We start from the raw sequence: 19,389 nt of genomic DNA on the forward strand, positions 1-19,389 counted from the left end.
CTCCTCGTTGGTAGAGTCCGAGAGAAAACGAGATCCACAATGGATGCACAAATGAAAATGAGGCGATATCGTGCTCACCAAAAAGGGTTGCCATTGGTCCCCGACACTCCGGGATGAAGGTGGCATGTGAACGGTTCTTTGAATGCACCATCAGGAGCTCTTGGTTGCCATGATTGTAAAAAAACACCTAAAAAAACATCCGTAGTCATAACCATGCGCGTAAAAAATGACGAGAAAGGTCCGTAATATTGGAGAACACGCGCAAAGGCTACACAGAAAGACACGGGACAACCCTTTGTCTTGTGTCTTTCTGTGTAGTCTTCGTGCGTATTCGCTAGTATAATGGAGGCATTCAGTCAGTACCAACTAAGCCAGCTAAATGCATTCGCGGGAAAGGTCCGACTGAGTAAAGGTATCATGCAGAATTGGCGCCCTCTCTCGGCGCCCTCCCCTGCCCACCCATACGCACGCACGCACGCACGCCTATGTGCACTATACCAAAAGGACACGGGGCACGAGTCAGGCCGCACACTCTGAATTTTTTAAAGACGATAGTCTTTCTTGGGGAACTTAAACGCAGAAATTTTGGTCTGTCTTTCTGTCTGTCTTTCTGTTTGTCGGCACGTCCCTCGATTCAGCCACTCGGCCAAAGTTGAACCACTTGCCCAAGGGCCAGCCGTCTTGAACTGGTACGGCTGTTCATACTTGTGAACGTTGTCGATCAAAAAGTAAATATCATGCATATCTGAGGTGCAACATCACTAGGTAAGTATTAGGTAGCGTGTTCCTTTAATAGAAAATGCATACATACGTAATTTTAGGACCCCTAGTTTCTTAAGCTGCGCTGAAAATGCATAAGAATGGAAGCTTGAGCGAGTTGGTATGCGTTCATCTTTGTTGAAACAGCGCTCACTAGACGACGACGAAGTAAAAGAAGGCACAGGACAGGCGCTGCCTGTCCTGTGCCTTCTTTTACTTCGTCGTCTAGTGAGCGCTGTTTCAACAAAGCTGAAAATGCGACTGCGCTGAAATTTGCCTTTCTCCGTGCCCTTCGCACGAGCTCATGGTTGTGTTTCGGTTTCGGTTCTGTATTGCACTGTACGAATGCCATGGGTTGGTGTTGAAAAACTTTAGTTTTGAGAAGGCCAAGAAGGTGAAAAAAAATATTTAAAAAATGAAAAAGCAGCGTTGTGGGCGGCCTTCAGGCTGCCGGTTGTGGGCGCCGCTCTGGCGTTCCTGTTTTACCCAGGCGACGTGTAAGTAAAAGAATGTGTGGAGAGTACTCGTTGAGTGCGGACGTTTCTCTGCTTCAGCGCTTCGCGCCAAACCGCGTTTTCGGGCTGGCTGGCGTCCCCGCCGGTCGCGTTGGTCACCGCCGGTCTTCGCCTGCTGCTGCGCCGGGACTACCAGCACGCAACACAGCACTCATGTTTCCCGACGTATTGCCAGATGGCGTCCATATCTCACACAGCGCCTCTTCTATCGTCTTTACACGACATTTGCAGCGAAGCACGCAGATACGCGGCCAATTTTTTTTTTATTGAGCGGCCGTGATACGCGTTTCCATAACCGCGTGATGATCATTCCGTTGGACCATTCTAGAGGTTGACGAACACTGGAAACAACATTAAAGGGACTGTCTACCGCTCGGAAAAAATGTTCTGATTGTGGTGAAATCACAGACTGTTCGTCACATCGGCGGCAACGAGCATGCTTTTGCCCCATAAAAAAAGGAATTATATTTTTTATTTTTTGTTGAAAATCGTGAACGAATGACCGCTGGCGTTACCCAACAGCGATGTGGTCGATCTACTGGTAGGACAAAAAATACTCGCAGGTAGGCTCATTTTGCTTAAAAACAAACATGTATAACTTCAAATTGTATTTTACGCACTAGAGGCAGCCTTCGGTTGCGTCAGAGAGTAATGTTTTCCTTTTTTTTTCTCACGCATCCAAAAAGATGCCCGGTCGCGCTGCTTGCGGCGCCGTTTTCGATTTCGACTGCTTCAACTCATGCGCTATGCCATGCGGCTCTCCGCGCTGGTCGTACTGTGCCACTGTATTGTTAGGATATCTCGCATGTGCTGCGCTGTGAAGGCGTGCATTTATTGCCTCTTTTTGATGGATTGGCTTGGCTTGGATTGCGGCAGCAGTGCTAAAATAAACGCACAGACTGCGATTACTGCAAAACAAGTGTTCTGTAATCGTATAATAAGGCTTCATTTAACCGTTAGCGCGCTGAAAACGACTGTTACATTGATTCCAATATTGTTCAGCGATCATAAAGTAATCCTACAGAAATCACATGTGCTTTCGGTTTTAGTTTTTACCGACACTACAATCGTCATCGCGTCCACCAACCAGTGTTGTGGGCATGTTTCGCGCCAATAGAAAAAAAATTCTGTTTTAAAAATTTCTACTCACTTTCCAGAAAAACCGCTTCAAGGTTGTACACTTAAGACGGTACACCTTCTATCGCGGTACAAAACAAAAAAGGGATGAAGGACGGTAGACAGTCCCTTTAAAGACGCCATGCCGATTCCGCCCGGAAGGAGCGTTTCTGAGACGAAAACTGAACGCTTACGTTAGGAGAGAGCGCTGCGCAATGAGAAAGAAAGAAAGAAAGAAAGAAAGAAAGAAGGAAAGAAGGAAAGAAAGAAAGAAAGAAAGAAGGAAAGAAAGAAAGGAAGAAGTAAAGAAAGAAAGAAAGAAGTAAAGAAAGAAAGAAAGAAAGAAAGAAAGAAAGAAAGAAAGAAAGAAAGAAAGAAAGAAAGAAAGAAAGAAAGAAAGAAAGAAAGAAAGAAAGAAAGAAAGAAAGAAAGAAAGAAAGAAAGAAAGAAAGAAAAGTAGTAGGTAAGGCACGGCAACCTTCGCTTGGCCCTATTTCCCTGATAGGGTAAGGGCTCCTGAATGTTTACCATGTGCTTAGAATACTGGCGCATGTCTGTTTAGAAATATGCTTCACGATTTAGATGTCTTCGTACTCTGCTACGGGAGAGCTGTACTGAAAACGGCTTCAAATCGTGCGTCTGAAAAGAAAAAATTCGCTGCCATCCCGCCCTGCGAACGTGAAATATCCAGCGAAGCTGTATCAAGCACCACTCATGTTGATTTGGGGTGGGGGAGAGAGGGGGGTATGTTTGATTAATACTTTAGACTGATGGTAGTAATAATCGCTTTGTGGTCGCTGCGGCAGACCATACTTGTTTCCGCGACCATTTTCATCAAGACGAACTTGTTCCTTTAGTACAGCATTGCATTCAGGTTGTTCTTCTGGTGCCTTTATTCTGCGTGGTTAAGCCATGGCAGTCATAGAATGAACTGAATGAGTTGCTAGACGGGTCTACCTTTTATACACGAAAGCGGGAAACACGCGGGGAGAAGGAAGGGCCGTTTGACGTCATTCGAAGCCCTCGTCTGAAGTGCGAAGCAATTGCAACCTAATCTTTACCGGGAACTCGTGGAGGGGTGTTCCCATTGTTCACAGGCACCTTATCATCCTACATGCGGTTGTGATGCTTGTTTTCTCGTTTTCATTATAGAAAAAAATGCTGAGCTCTATGCTGTGTGCCTGATTGCAAAGAAAGATGTGCCGTTTGCGAGCAATTCTTAAAGGGCCCAAAACTACCCAAAGGTCGAAGCTAAGCTGTGCACGAGTCAGCGATACCAACCCCCACCAGCGCCCTTCACACGAGAGGAGGCTGTCGCACTTCGCCGACTGCAGACCCGAACTTTTCCAAATCTGCACTTCCTGCACGAATTATATCCGACTCGCTATACCAACTAGAGCTGTGCACGGGCCGTATTTCTGAGCCCGAGCCCGGCCCGGGCCCGCTGACTTTGTCGAAGGCCCGCCCGAGCCCGACAGCAAAGGGCTGCGAGCCCGCCCGGCCCGGCCCGACGTACGAAAACACAATCCCGGGCCCGGCCCGGCCCGACCCGGCTTTTTGAAGGTTCGCTGCGAAAACAAAACATCGTTTTCCGGTAATTTGGCATTTTATTGAGCATATCCAATATGATCAAACGACACACGACGAACAGTCTCTAATAGAGACTGTTCGCGGCACTTTTGCTATAAAAGTAGACGGCCTCATGCCAGCAACAATGAAGTTCGCTCGCTAAAGCCGTCACGTGTATGAGGTATTCCCATGCAAGCGTCAGCTTGCACGAAGGCGATCTACGTCGGGTCGCTCGTCGCTGTCGCGTGCATTTTCACTCATATGGGATTTGGCCTTAAATCTAACGTGGAACAGTCGCGTGGCGCCGTCACTAGCTCAGGTGGTGTTACTTATTAGTTTGTCGGAGTGCAACAGAAGCAGTGCTTTACCTGCTCCCCTTTTGTTTAAAGTAGCGAATGGAAAGAAAAAGCGGTAAAGGGCGGTCGCGGAAAAGGCGCTGTATACGTGCTGGAAAACAATTCCCGCTCATTCTGTATATTTCGGGCTTGAGTCGGGCTGTGCGCCGGGCCCGAGCCCGGCCCGATAAAGCTCCAAGTAGCCCGACCCGGCCCGGGCCCGAGGTGAAAGTACGTCGGCCCGCCCGAGCCCGGCCCGCGGGCCGGGTCGGGCTCGGGCTTTCGGGCTACCCGAAGCCCGTGCACACCTCTAATACCAACGCCTGTCCAGGATGTGGCGCCATCCCCACAACATTTCACGTCACCGTAGAGTGCACCGCTGCCTACTTCCCTCCCCTCCCACCAATCCTTTGGTCCACCCCTACCACAGAGCAGTGGGAAGGCATCCTTCGCGAAGGTGCCCCCGAGGTCTGTCGGGCGCTCGTCCAGCGGGCCCGGGCTATCGTAGAGGTTGCCATAGCAGTCCCGGAATAGGGACCCTCCCCGTTTTCTTTGAACTTTAATAAAGGAATGTTTTCATCATCATCATCCACAGCGAGCGCGTTCGTCGGCTCGTCTGTCCGTCTCTCCGAATGCCTTTCCTCAGCGTCTGAGGTGAAAACACCAGGAACGCGCGCATATGCTAGCAGAGGAGCACGCGAGGGCGGGCGTCTGTTGGTGGTTTCAGGGCCTGGAGTTTTGTTTTTAGGCTACGGAGAATAAACCATTTCGAGGTCAAGGCATGCCGCTTCGCTGTAAAAAATTACACACCATCTCCCCCTACGGGCAACCATGGTGGGATGCGAAAGCATCGCGGGGGGTGCGCCTCGAGTTTCCGTTTCTCTTATGTGACTTATGAGACGGTGGTTGTCGATTCGTTTGAATTACCACTTGCCGACGCTGACGTTTACGTTCGGCTTCCCTAGCCTTTCTCTGCTCCGCGGCGGTGGCGCTGCAACTAGCGCCGACGTTGAAGTTGTTCATGGCGTTTCGCACACCGTTGCACAGAGAGAGAATGACGGAAGTACAGCGAACACGCGCTTTCGCAGTCTCGCAGCTTCGAGATTCGCTTGCCGGCGTTGCCGTTTACGTTCAGCTTCGCGAGCGTCCATAGCGCTGTTGCGAAGGAGAGTGAAACGTTAGGGTTCAGCTTCGCGAGCGTCCATAGCGCCGTTGCGAAGGAGAGTGCAACGCTTGCCGGTGTTGCCGTTTACGTTCAGCTTCGCGAGCGTCCACAGCGCCGTTGCGAAGGATAGTGCAATGGGAGCGAGCGCGCGACGCATTAAATACGAGCGGACAGCTGTGGCGGAGAGAGAGAGAAACGGGAGAGGGGAAACGAAGCGGAGGCAGCGCTCACGCCACCTCCTCCCATCTCCTCGCGCTCACGCGAGGAGGTAGGAGGCTCACGCGAGTATGGCTGCGGACGCCGCAGAACGGACACTACCCGAGCATAAGATGATTTCGCATCTAAAAACATGGTTGATTCCTCCGTCATGGGAATCGATATAACACGAAAGTAAAACGTGCCAATAGAGAGGTAGTTGAATGTTTACTGTACACCCTTTGATATCAACTTACGTACATTGATATAAGAGAGCTTGCACAATGTCTCTTGGTGTTTGGCAGCCATAGCACCTCGTTGACTCTGGTGGTCCATCACCATCCCAATGACTAATACCCATGATCAATGACGAAACTTTTTGTGGTAGCTGTAGTAGTTACGGTTAGAGCGTAATCAGAGAAAGCGGTGTTACAGCCAGAAGAACGTCGCTGACTGGACGCAGAACTTGGGCTAAGGTCGCTATTCCGCGGCATGTTAAAATGTTAACCGAACACCACGCCCGGACTAGAGGGAAACGCAACGCGTGTCGTGTGTCCCCTCTAGCCCGGCTGCGATTTTAGGGGCGAAGCTCCTTAAGGCGGCACCCGTTCGTCCCTCGTCGTGCTCGTAGTAGTGAGTAACAAGTCTTACCCTTTGACCTCCAAGGTGGTGCCGGTGGGAGATTTCTCCTGTGCGTTGTTGAACAATAAAAAATTCGCAGCGTGCGCGTTAACTAAAAGCCGAATACTTCTGTCTCTGTAGAAGTGTAAGTGTTAGCTAAAAGCCGACTTCTTCTGTCTCTCATTCCCATTAGCAGCCATTGTTTACCTCCAAGGTAGTGCCTGGTGAGATTTCTCCTGTGCGTGATTAAACAATAAAAATTTTGTTCAAAACGCCGTTGATTGATGAAATAAACAAACGAAAGGCGCCAGATGTTTTGTAAAAACAAAACGAAAGAACGCCAGATGTTTCTAATGCAAAACGAAAAAGACGCCAGCTGCTTAACGAAAGACGCAAGGTGTTTTCTAAAGCAATGGTTTTCTAAACAATGAAAATTCACAGCGTACATGTAAAATTAAAGTGAGCTGCAAGTCGTCATAACTCATCGAACCTTTAGTATAAACGCGCCCGATCTCACGTCGGTGATGATGTACTGGGCAGAATTCACGGAAGATTCACGGTTTACCGATGAACCTCCGCAGCTTCGCCCACTCATCATCATTCACTCCGTGGATATGCTGTGATTTTTCTCAGGGCGGGCGTAAGCGCGAATGCGGTGTTACGGCCAGGCCAGCCAGGTGAGGCTGGCAAGCATAGGAAACCTCCATGCAGGCGAGCGTCGCAGAAATATTTTTAATATGGATGGATGCTGTGAGCGTGGCCGAGGCTTGGGCTAAGGTCTCCACCTGGCGGTGTGTTAAGGAGTTGACGTAATTGCACTTCTGCTATTGGAAACGCGCCGAATGAGGCGGACGCGTAGCAACAACGCGTTGAAGGAGCTAATCGCGGAGGCCACGGTCATGGTGCATTACTTCACTTTACCGCTCCCAGAATGCGACACCACCCCGCCGGCCAAGGGCTCTGCGAGAGGAACGTGTGATATGAAAGGCGCGATTGTGAAGCCTCCAGAGTTTGTGACGGTGGTGCAGTGGATCGCGTGCCCGGCATCTGTTGTGGACAGAGAGGTCGCGGGTTCGACTCCCATTGACGAAACTTTTTGCCATCTGATCGCCTGTATTTTTAGACGTCATTTCCGTGACGGAAATACCTCACTGAAGCCCCCGTGGACCCCGGCGTAAAACACGTTTGTGTTACAAATCAGGAGGCCTTGCCCTTTCGGGTAAATGGGGACGAGGGAAGTGTTGTGTGTGCGTGCCTGACCTACTGCTTTTAGGGGCGAAGCTCCTTAAAGCGGCACCCGTTCGTCCCTCGTAGTGCGTAACCAGTCGTAACGCTAGTACCAGATCTTGACCTCCAAGGTGGTGCCGGTGGGAGATTTTTCCTGTGCGTTGTTGAACAATAAAAAATTCGCAGCGTGCGCGTTAACTAAAAGCCGAATTCTTCTGTCTCTCATTCCCCATTAGCAGCCATTGGCATGTTCCAGTAGGAAACGTTAGTAGAAGTAGAAGTGTAAGTGTTAGCTAAAAGCCGACTTCTTCTGTCTCTCATTCCCATTAGCAGCCATTGTTTACCTCCAAGGTAGTGCCTGGTGAGATTTCTCCTGTGCGTGATTAAACAATAAAAATTTTGTTCAAAACGCCGTTGATTGATAAAATAAACCAACGAAAGACGCCAGATGTTTTCTAAAAGCAAAACGAAAAGACGCCAGATGTTTCTAAAGCAAAACGAAAAGACGCCAGCTGCTTAACGAAAGACTCCAGATGTTTTCTAAAGCAATGGTTTTCTAAACAATGAAAATACACAGCGTACATGTAAAATTAAAGTGAGCTGCAAGTCGTCATAACTCTCATCGAACCTTTAGTATAAACGCGCCTGATCTGACGTCGGTGATGATGTACTGGGCAGAATTCACGGTAGATTCACGGTTTACCGATGAACCTCCGCAGCTTCGCCCACTCATCATCATTCACTCCGTGGATATGCTGTGATTTTTTTAACACGAAAGTGTTTTATGCCGGGGTCCACCAAGACGTCACGAGCGTATTACCGTCACAGATATGACTATATAAAATGTGCACTATCCGATCTAACAAACAGATAAAAAGTTCTGCCGCTAGGAATCGAACCAACGACCCGTAGCTACGCAGCACTCAGCGCTAAACGACTCGCCCACAAAAGCGTACGTTCTTCAGCACACTAACGGCGAGCTATTTACGTACACCATTTACCGCTGGCGGTACTCAAGAGCTCGGTGGCACTTCAACGTGTGCTCATTATCACCAGCTGTATGGCGCGAAGGGCGCGCTTTAAAGGTCGTCGCCCCGCTCGTTGCGATTCGCGCGCGCCTCCTACCGGTACGTAATCTTACAGGGCGTGGTCGCACGTGCACGCGCGCTTATCTCGTGATGGGGACGGTTTGTACGTCTTGCGCGTTCACAGCGAAGGTTGTGTTGAAGTTACAGAATGCACGAGGGTCACTTCGCTTTCTGCAGCGGCCGCGTTTGCGAAAAGAGCGCGCTGCTCAAACGTAAAAAGTAACAACGGTGACAGTGCTTAGTTCGAGCTCGTCCTGCGTATACTTGTGCGTTCGTTTCGTGCGTCCTTCTGTTTGTTTGACGGGGCAATAGCTGACAAACGCTAATAGACATTGTACAAGCTCTCACATATCAATGCACAGTAAACGCTGAACTACCTCTGTGCAGACAAGTTTCACTTTGGAGTTCATAGGTCGGCAAACTCACTCACGAGTCCGGGTGAGTAATATTTTGGTGAGCTTGAGTCCGAGTGACTTCGTTTAAGAGAAATGTTAGTGAGTCTGATAATAATATCTGGGGTTTAACATCCCAAAACCACGATATGATTATGAGAGACGCCGTAGTGGACCACCTAAGTACACGGGCCTCAAACATTTTCGCATCCAACGAAAATGCAGCCGCCGCGGCCGGGATTCGATCGCGCGACCTTCGGTTTAGTGGGTCTGAGTCCTAGTGAGTCCGGTAGAGGGACGTTTTGGTGAGTATGAGCCCGAATGAGCTCTAAGCGCAAAATGTATTTTTTGAGTGAGTCTGAGTGAGCTCCACACTTGTGGACCTGTGGTTCTATCTACACAACTTAAGTATTACTATCAGGCGTGTGTCGGCTCACGTTTATACTCCCGCAGACTCGCATATACTTCAAAGCACTAGCGTCATACATTAGCGCAATATTTATTAATCAGAGGCGTGAGTTACGTAGAGGAGGCGGGCGGGGGAAGCCAGTTGACTCCCCCCCGTAAACACTTTCACAGGAAGTTCTTGATAAAAATATCTTGTATCAGTCACCACTTTCAATAAGAATGTTGCAATGGCTTAGCTCGGCTATGCCAGGACAACGTAGCGTTAGCAGATGTTCAGCTAATTATTCTTAGCTTTCCTGATTGTCTAGGATTAGCTTGATTGTCATGCTTACTGCTGCTCCAATGACACACACATGGTATACGTATTCTGTGGCACATGTACATTTATTTTGCCAGGCAACTACTTCGGGATCCGATGGGTTAAGCTTCTCCGCTCTTCTGCGCCGTTGAGCAGCATTTGCGCTCTCCTTCTCCATGGCTATACCACACTGGCAAAGGGCAGTCAGAGGCGCTATCAAGCGGCTCCAGCACAGTGTCAGACGGTGACTGCACAGCGAAGGCGAATAGCTGCGCGCGCGCTTGCGCCATTACGTCTGACAAGACTACGACGTCACTCCTCTGGAAGGCACAGACCGGCGGCGGCGGAGTGCGCGGGAGTTGCCGGCTCCGGTGCGTGACATCACTGATCCTCGCGCATGCGCAGCACGGCTCTTGAGGATCCACGCGAAGGTGGCTACCAAAATGTCCTTACTAGATTGCAACCGCTGATAACTCATGTTTGAAGGTGCAAGTTCAAAAGGCGCGAAGTAGAGCACTAAATATGCGAGATACTGAAGTTAAAGAGCATTGACACCATGGTTGAAACACCCAATTATACGCAAACGGACTCATATGTCGACTCACTCAGACTCAGATAGAGCGGTGAGTCTGAGTCTGAGTGTGTCCGAGCGAGTAACATTTTGGTGAGTTTGAGTCCGAGGTAGTCCGGCTGAGAAAAATTTCAGTGAGTCCGAGTGAATCCAGCTGAGGAAAACTTTGATGAGTCTGAGTCCGAGTAAGCTCTAAAGGCAAACTATATTTCACGAGTGAGTCTGAGTGAGCTCCAAATTTTTACCGACCTTTGTTCGTGTTATACAGATTCCTATGAGGGATGAATGAGCCTTGTTTTTTTTTTGCTGTTTCTTTTTTCTTTCTTTCTTTCTTTCTTTCTTTCTTTCTTTCTTTCTTTCTTTCTTTCTTTCTTTCTTTCTTTCTTTCTTTCTTTCTTTCTTTCTTTCTTTCTTTCTTTCTTTCTTTCTTTCTTTCTTTCTTTCTTTCTTTCTTTCTTTCTTTCTTTCTTTCATTTTGCGCAGTGCTCTCTCCTGACTGTTTCATTCCTCCATGCCGGGAATTGGACCATCGTCCATGTGCTTAGCCGGGCAACACTTCACTTGCTACAGACAATGGCCACGGTCATGCGTTCATATCCAGGCAACATTGAAATGGGGCAACCTGAAGTGACAAGTCACCTCGATAAAAGATCAAACTGTCACATCAGAAACGTCTGATCGCTGACAAGGCCATGATCGAGAGAGCATCAATATTGCAAAACGGCGCATAAACTACGCGAGTGACCGGCACACCTTCGCGGTCCGCGTTTCTGTAAGCCCTCCGGCGCCGGGTTTTTCGAGCGACTCATCCACCGAGATATCGGAGTTTAAATCAAGCTTCGTTTGAAATAAACTGAGAGGATTTTGAGCACTATGCGCGCTACCATACGCTGTCGACCATAGAGGCCCTTATGACACCATCTAATGAGCTGTGCACTCTACTGTGGGAGAGCGCTAGACTGTCCCTGTGTTTAGAAGAGAATGCAAACAATCAAAGTGATGTAAAGACTAACAATAGCACGACGTAAAAGCATACGAAAAGAAGAAATCTGGAAGACGGTCACGAGGCATTGCTTTTGAGAGCGTTGGTTTCTCATGAACCGCTAATCGCATTTCAGCACAGCCGTATGAGCAAACTTTCTCACTTCCTTGCGAACGGAAAACAAGTATTTGATTTGTGCGATCCCCAAACCAGCGCATAAAAAACACTCCGCCAGCATCAGAATTTCTTTAGTTGAACACGTCTTAACATCTGTGTTTAAAAAAATAGCAGCGCACGTTCACAGGTTTTAAACGCACAGACGACAGCATACGTACCATCTCTGTCAAGTATAAACTGTTCCATGTGACACGTACCTACTAGTTGTTCAACAAAAAAACCCCTCTTTGGATCTCAGCGTGTGACGAATGTGTTCACATTTGTACTGTCCTTGAAAATGTGTGTGCTTTGTACAGTTTGGAATCAGTGTATGAGTGAGAATCTGGGAAATGAATAAACTGCGCTTCTTTTTATCTGTTCTCATTTTTCATAAAATCCGTACCGAACGGTAATCATCTCTTCAAAGCCTGCGACCCAATGTTCGCAAGACCACACAGCAAAGACTGACAATGAAACATCGTATTCGCAATGCCCGTAGACTGTCAGGCCGCCAAGCGGAATTCAGGAGCGTCCTCTCGAGGAGGGTTAGTAGACGACAAAATGGCAGCACTACGCAGTCGCTCCCTTGTTCGGCTGTGCTAGCTTCAGTGTTAACGCGTTGGAAAGAAAGGGACACTACGACTTTGCATGTTCCCTGCATCAGTGAACAAACCGGGCCCTCCGTGACACGAGAAATCTGATTCGTTCATGCGAGACGCGAAGTTTTCGTGAAAATACGTGGCAACTCGCGCTTTCAATGCTAGCCCAGAGCGTACACATACTATCAGCTTCGCGAGGCTTTCTGTAGCCACGTAGGTAAGTTAAATGTTATCGTCTGACATATTCAGTTGAAGCTCACCCTGTTTTGCTTGCATATAGCATTGGTCAGTGTTTCTTGTAGTGCACGAGTCCCATAACACTGTACGCGGGCGGTTGCGCGGGCTCGCGATGTGCTCTTGTATAACTGAGCGATCTCAAGTTGGCGACACATTAAAATAGAATCTCTATCCTTTGTCAGCAAAGCGCTGTTACGAATCGTGCGAGCGACGTTTCAATCATTCGAGGACGCGTCTGCTCGACGCCTTTCGTGGAGCGAACGCTTTCCATCCACGCCGTCCTTCGCCAGTGTGTTGGTAGTGTTGGGTTTCATAGCCACCGCTGCGCCGCTTGTTTTAACACGAAAGTGTTTTATGCCGGGGTCCACCAAGTACATCCGTCACGGATATGACGTTGATAAAATGTACGCCAAAGGGTGAGAAAGAAAAACCAAGAAAAAGATACCCCGCTGGGAATCGAACCCACGACGTTGCGGCCGCGACGGCAAGCGCCCGACGCTCTACCGACTAAGCTAACTCGGGAGATGCTTGTTGCGGCGCGAACGCGCCTTATATCTTTCACACATTCTCTTTCGCGGCGGGCGGAGCGGGTCGGTGCCGCCGTCTGTGAGATGTGAGAAGAAGTAATGCTTCACGATCGACACTTAGTAGCGCTTACTCCGAGATTGCACGCGATATCAGAGGTCATGGTTAAAGCGTCTCGATACCAGAGAGGTAGACTGGCTTTGGCTTCGTGTTAGCGTGCGTCGGCTCATCGGAGTAGTGCAGCTTCCGCATGCACAAACGGGATTTCTCCGCCGCCGACTGCTTCAATTGCGGGAGCACCGACTAACAAAACTGCTGCAATATGCGTTGCAGAAAGGACGCAATTTCGACGGGCGAATGTCGTGCCTTGGTGGAGCGAGAGCAGCGCCTGCGAGACAGAGGCCAGCGGGACGCACGCGTTTGTGGCTCAGGCTACGAACCTCTACCTCCCGTGTTGCTGAAGCGCAGTGTGTGTTACGTATGCATGAGCACAGCCGTCGGCTACCCATTACTAGAAAGCGCACACCATGCCGTTTCTCTCCTTAATTGACAACGCTTTGAAGAAGTGCATACTGGGTATCAGTGTTGATTATGAGCTTGTTGATATCATCCTTACGCGGGATTCACGATTCGCTGTGTCCAAATATATGTTCACACCGTCAGCTACCACAACAGTTTAATCATGATCATGGGCGTTAGTCGTCGCGATAGAGACATGCTGTCAACATGGGTGCATCCACGTCAAACGGTGCTATAGCTGCCAAACACGAATAGACATTGTACAAGCTCTCATATATCTCTACACAATAAGCACTACTTCTGTGAAGACACGTTTCGCTTTCGTGTTATACCGATTCCTATGACGGAGGGATCAACCATGTCTTTTTGTACGTTTGTTGATAGGTGGCAGCACACGGCAAGCGGTTTGCTTGTTGACTGGTTTGAGAGCAAAATGTTCGCGCCCAGATGTCCCTCTAATTGTAAACGTGGTGACGCGGACTGGTCGAAGTCGTTCGGCGGAGGAAATTCTTCAGATTGCTTTCAGCAGTGATGTTGAAGGAAACCATCTTGACGATGACGATTTTTCACTGGACGTAGAAGACTGTGAAAGCACCGAGAGTGACAGCGACAATGAACCACAACTGCTAACTCACGAGGAGCGAGTTGCACTTCACGTCCCCTCGTGCGTTAATGTTCTTTCACGCTCGTAAGTCACTTTGATTGTGCATTAAATGTAAGAGGTGAAAGTGGTTGAAATTATGAACGCATTGCTAATTTTTCTAGTTTGTAGCATATTATGTCGCTCTGGGTGGAGAATTTGTGTATTGTGTCGTCATTCGAGTAAATAAGAGTGCGTATTAAAACAATGTTTAATCTACAGAAGACCTAGAAAGATTCTCAAGCCACCGTTGCAAAAAATTTGTGCGTGATGCTCAATTGACGCTTACGAAATAGTATACATAGTCAAACAATCGGAGGTCGTGAGAAACACAGCAGGATTTCTATACTTAGGCATTGTCACACCCACTTATTTATTTATTTATTTTTGTGGCTCACCCACAAGAACTATTGCCACCGCTCGGCGCACGCCGCGCCGTAATGTTTGCGAAACTTCTCGATTATTTTATACGATTTTTTGTCTCTGTATTTCTCGCTTTCTCTTTCTATCTCTTTCTCTCTCTTTCTCTCGATCTTTTTCTTTCTGCCTTTCTCTTTCTTTCTATGGTATTTTTACTCCCTGCTCCTTTCCCTCCTTTTCACAATACCTCGACGATACAAGGCTGTGCTGTGCTCTGCTAGCCGCTCACTTTCTGATGGTATGTACGAGGGTTCGAATCACGCCTCGCGAACAAATTTCTTCCCCCTAGAATTTCTCTCTTTTTCTTTATTTCTTTTTCTTTCTCTCTCTCTCTGTACTCGTCGTCCCGCCCATCAGAATTATTGCATCCCACGCTGGAGAAATCGGCGCTTGGGTTTTGGAAGCGAAGCAGATGTAGACGACGACGACGATGATGAAGAGGACGAAGAGAGCGCGGTCCGGTTCATGATGATGCTTTTCTGGTGACATGACACAAAGTACGGCGAGCTACGACACTTTCGCTGTTAAAAGACGACGCGATCAGATCACCGACGGCCGACGACCGAAATAGCCGCTATCAGTGTACAGCGTGCGCTGCTTGTAATTTGAGCTACCTAGCTTTCTGGGCACAAGTTAGCCCAATATGCAGTTTCGTCCTGACCGTTGCGACTGCCGCCTTCTTTAGCGTCACTGCCACGTGACGTCACAGCCTGCCTAAAACAGTCCTCTATAGATGGCTTGCACTGACGTCACTGAAACATCTACGTTGGGGCACCAACATGGTGGGACGCGACCTTTGTGATGTCACGTTAAAGTTATCTGTTTGCATCACATTCATGTTGCGTACATGTTGTAAGCGTGTATGCCTGCGTGTCTGCCTGCATGCGTGTGCTCTCCCACAAACACGCAAATGCAGCAACCAGGAGCAATTATTTTCGGTGGAGTTGCGACATAGAAACAACAACGCGGGCATTTTGAAATTTCTGTTCACCAGTTATTTTCGCATGTGAACCGAGCTCATCGCCGACATACGATTGTATAAACATTTATTACGCGTGTACGAATTGACATGTACGCTGTGCTGAGCGGTAATAATATCTGGGGTTTTACGTGCCAAAACCTCGATATTATTATGAGACAAGCCGTAGCGGAGTGCTCTGGAAATTTTGACCAGCTGGTGTTATTTAACGTGCATTGACATCGCACAATACACGGGCCTCTAGCGAATCGCGTCCATCGTAATGCGACCGCCGCGGCACGTCAGTTACTCCCCTAGAGGAGCAACTTCGATACTTTTTTGGGTGTATACACATCCTGTAAACAACTCCCAACACAGATATTGCGCCCTTCAACTCCACTGGTGACCCGCGTTTACCGAGGGGAATGGTATCGCGTGTTTTATTAGGTTGCGAACGACCATTAACACACTAGTATGGAATTGCTGTCCGTTTAACAAGTATTTAGAATACCGGTAGATGTGTCTACAAATATGGTTCATCATATAGAGTTCTAAGTACTCTACTACGGAAGAGCTGCACCATAAACACCTACAACTCGCGCGTTTAGAAAAAAAAAACGAGAGGATTTACAGCACTGTGTGCTCTACTGTTGGAGTGCGATATGCTGTCGATCGTAGGAGAGCTTGGAAAAAAATTCACCGACGATTACTATGCTGCCTAATGCGAATTCTGAGCGCAGCTTCGTGTTGGGGCACGGCCATTTGTGTTTTGAGGTTTTGGCTATCCGCAGTTGCAGCAATGTAACAATCGGTACATATTGCCACAGAAACTGCCAGCGCTCGAGTGCTACCGCACACCACTCTGTACATTGCAAGCATCGCGAACCAAGCGAAACGCGGACACCCTCAAGCGAAGCCAGCCGCAGCGCATGTGCCAGCCCTGCATGAGCACGAGCTTCGTGACGGAGGAAGAAAGCGAAGTTAGAGGCCAGTGGCTCGTGATATCGACCGACTCCGCGTTCGCTCTCCTTCGTCCTCGTTCGCTCTATCGGTTACGCCGTCGACGGTGTCGCCGCTGCACGCAGGAACGGCGCCTAAGATCTGTGCTCTAAAAGTGGGGAAGATTTACCCCCGTATTCAGAAACGCTCCTTCACTTGAACTTGACTTGCCACCGCGTTCAACGCGTTTCAAAAGCGCTGCCCAAGGCGGTGGCAAGTCAAGTTCAAGTCGAGGAGCGTTTCTGAATACGGGGGTTAGGGTATTGAGGACGCTACCAACGCTACTATAGGCGAGCAGTAAGCTACCCTTAACGTCCGAAAGATGAGATCTCCGTCATGGAGTTCCTAAGGCGTATCGCTGTTCGAGCCGTTCCACAGTTATAAAACACTAATCGTACTTCAGCACAGCCGTATGAATTGCTCTAGCAAACTTTATGACTTCCAAATAAACATAACATCAGTATTTGACCTTTGCGGTCTGCAAACAGCTCTGCAAAAAGCGCTTGGCCAAAACAGAAGCTCTTTTGGTCAACATGACTCAACGCTTGCGCGAAAATAAAGAGAGAAAAGAAAACCTGGTATTACAAAGTAGGCGCGAGAAACACGAAAAACGTAAAGACGGAACTTGCTGCTAAAATCCACAGAAACAGGAATGTTTGATATAACTAGGGCCCCGTGTTTTCGGATAAATTCGAAAAAATCCGATAAACATTCGCCGGTAAAATTTTTGACAATTCGTATTTATCCGATAAAATCCGATTTTAACTGCCAATATGACTCTGTTCCATTCTTCACCGAAAGGGCATGGCAAGTGCCCCCCCCCCACCCCCCCGCAAAAAATTCCTGGATACGGGCCTGTCGAGCGGTCATTTATGGATCGGCCGGTTTGGCCGATATAAACTTTGCCTCACGTCAACAGAATGTCGTAGACCGCACCTATTGCACGTTTAACTAAGGGCTTGTCACGCACAGAGCGAGAGACGTTAGCGCATGTAGGGTCCTCGGGAGCGCGAAACGACATCTTCATATGTGGTCCCCTGGCGGCACCGGGGTGCACCAGACGATATCGAATACACGGACCTCGTAGAAAAATTCGGCAGATCCCACGTACCGTGGGAATCGATGTTATGCGAAGCATGCACGTGATGGTGACTGGCGTAATTTTTCACATTTAGCGAAACATTACGGAAGGACGCTAGACAAATGTGGAAGTGGTATACGCACACTCATATGTTGAAGAGTATATGTATTATAAAACCAGTTGTTTACTGTTGCGTAACGATGCCCAACATGGGTGTTACCAACACCGGACGCGGTAAGCTGATATGTATTGCTTATAATCTTCAATACTGGATAGCGCGAATCCGAACAGGACAAAAAAGGAACAGAAATGCACAGGACAGCCGTTACTCGCAACTAAGCTTCATTCAGGAAAGTTTTCCTAGATATACACACAGCCGAGTGGCACGCGCAGGCGCACTGCACGTACGTTACAGTCGCAGTTACAGTTGTTATGCTTATACTTGTCCGTTATGACGGACACGCACGCAGGTTTCACGAACCCGTGTGTATGTGTAGAAGGGATTCTTGACAGTTCTTGAACAAGGTCATTATCACCGTGATCAGTGAGCACCAGCAGCTGGACCGGACTTGTTAATCGGATCCGTTTGTGATCGCGGCTACGATGGGTCTAAGTGTAGTGAAGTGCGAGGTATAGCACAGCTGGTGGAAATCCTGGGTGCCTCTTACGACGAAATGATCTATGATGCCTCCTGTCCTGGACGTGACAGCGAGGTTTCTCGATGCTCTGTCCATATTCAAGACGTCTTTCACGTAGTATAAAGACCAGGTGTTGTTGGGTCTTGATAAATCAATGTTGACGTCACTGGTAATGATAGAGGCCTGGTTCTCTCGGCACAGTTATTGTAGGAAGGATTGACCCCGGTTTTTGCGTAATCAACGTGGTCCACGTTGCGGACCACGTGAACGAGTGCATGGTATTTGAGCGTCTTCCAGGGGTGTTATGTCTTCAGCTTCCTCACTTTGCTTGCGTCCGCCGCGGTGGTGTAGCGGTTACGGTGCTCGGCTCCTGACCCGAACGTCGTGGGTTCGATCCCAGCCGCGGCGGTCGCATTTCGATGGAGGCAAACTACTAGATGCCCGTGCACTGTGCGATCTCGGTGCACGTTAAGGAATACCAGATGGTCAAAATTTCCGGAGCCCTTTGCTACGGCGTCTCTCATAATCATATCGTGGTTTTTGGACACAAAACCCCAACAATTACTAACATTATCACTTTCCTTGCGTATCAGTGTGTGTGTTCGCGGTTACTGTGTTGGTTGAGACTTTGTATCACCTGTGGCACACACGCGCATAACATTGACTCTGGTATGCGGGTATGTGCCACACGTGACTGAGAGAAAGGGTTTCGTGACGTACTCGACAGGTATTTTGCGTTATTCATGTTATGACCAGTGAATGGTGTTTGTCATACACTGATCCCCTGCTGTGCCAATTTTGGTATATTACATGTTATGGAGACGACCAGGAGAGCACCCAGACGTAGGCGGCTAGATAGATAGATAGATAGATAGATAGATAGATAGATAGATAGATAGATACGTAGATAGAAACGCCCAAAGTGCCTGAGGTTCGCTAAGAAATGCTTCGCATTTAATATGCTTGCGTCTATTACAAGCTTCGGCTGATCCAGCGGGCACATGGTGTGGCGCGAGCCAATGGGGCCTGAACTAAGGGCTCCACCCAACGAGGAAAATCCTTTAGGCCTGCATAAATAAAAGTTTCTTTGTCTCTCAAAGTTGCATTACGCACAAACGTAGGATACAGAGAGTATTCTACCTCACAGCCACACAGGCGCTTATAGACGCATACATATAAAAGCAAAAATGAATATGAAACAAACGTACCTGTTTTGTATTCAAGTATTTGTCCTTGCGTGTTTATGTGTTTGTGCGTTCAAACCTTCCAGACAAATAAAAATACGCTTCGTGCGCTCTGATGTTTCGTATTCAGATATCACTTCTTCTAAGATATTGGAGTATTGACAAAAATGCAGAATTAAGCTCCGAATTTCG

General features: G+C 48.4%; 1 protein-coding gene across 1 annotated transcript in view; it reads left to right on the plus strand.

Moving 5' to 3' along the window:
• LOC119406370 (1-acyl-sn-glycerol-3-phosphate acyltransferase epsilon) overlaps positions 1-19,389 on the plus strand; it is a 65,505-nt gene that overhangs the window by 27,473 nt on the left and 18,643 nt on the right. The gene's annotated exons all lie outside the window — the stretch shown is intronic.

This window comes from Rhipicephalus sanguineus, chromosome 10 (genome assembly GCF_013339695.2).
Source record: "Rhipicephalus sanguineus isolate Rsan-2018 chromosome 10, BIME_Rsan_1.4, whole genome shotgun sequence".
Taxonomy (NCBI): Eukaryota; Metazoa; Arthropoda; class Arachnida; order Ixodida; family Ixodidae; genus Rhipicephalus; species Rhipicephalus sanguineus.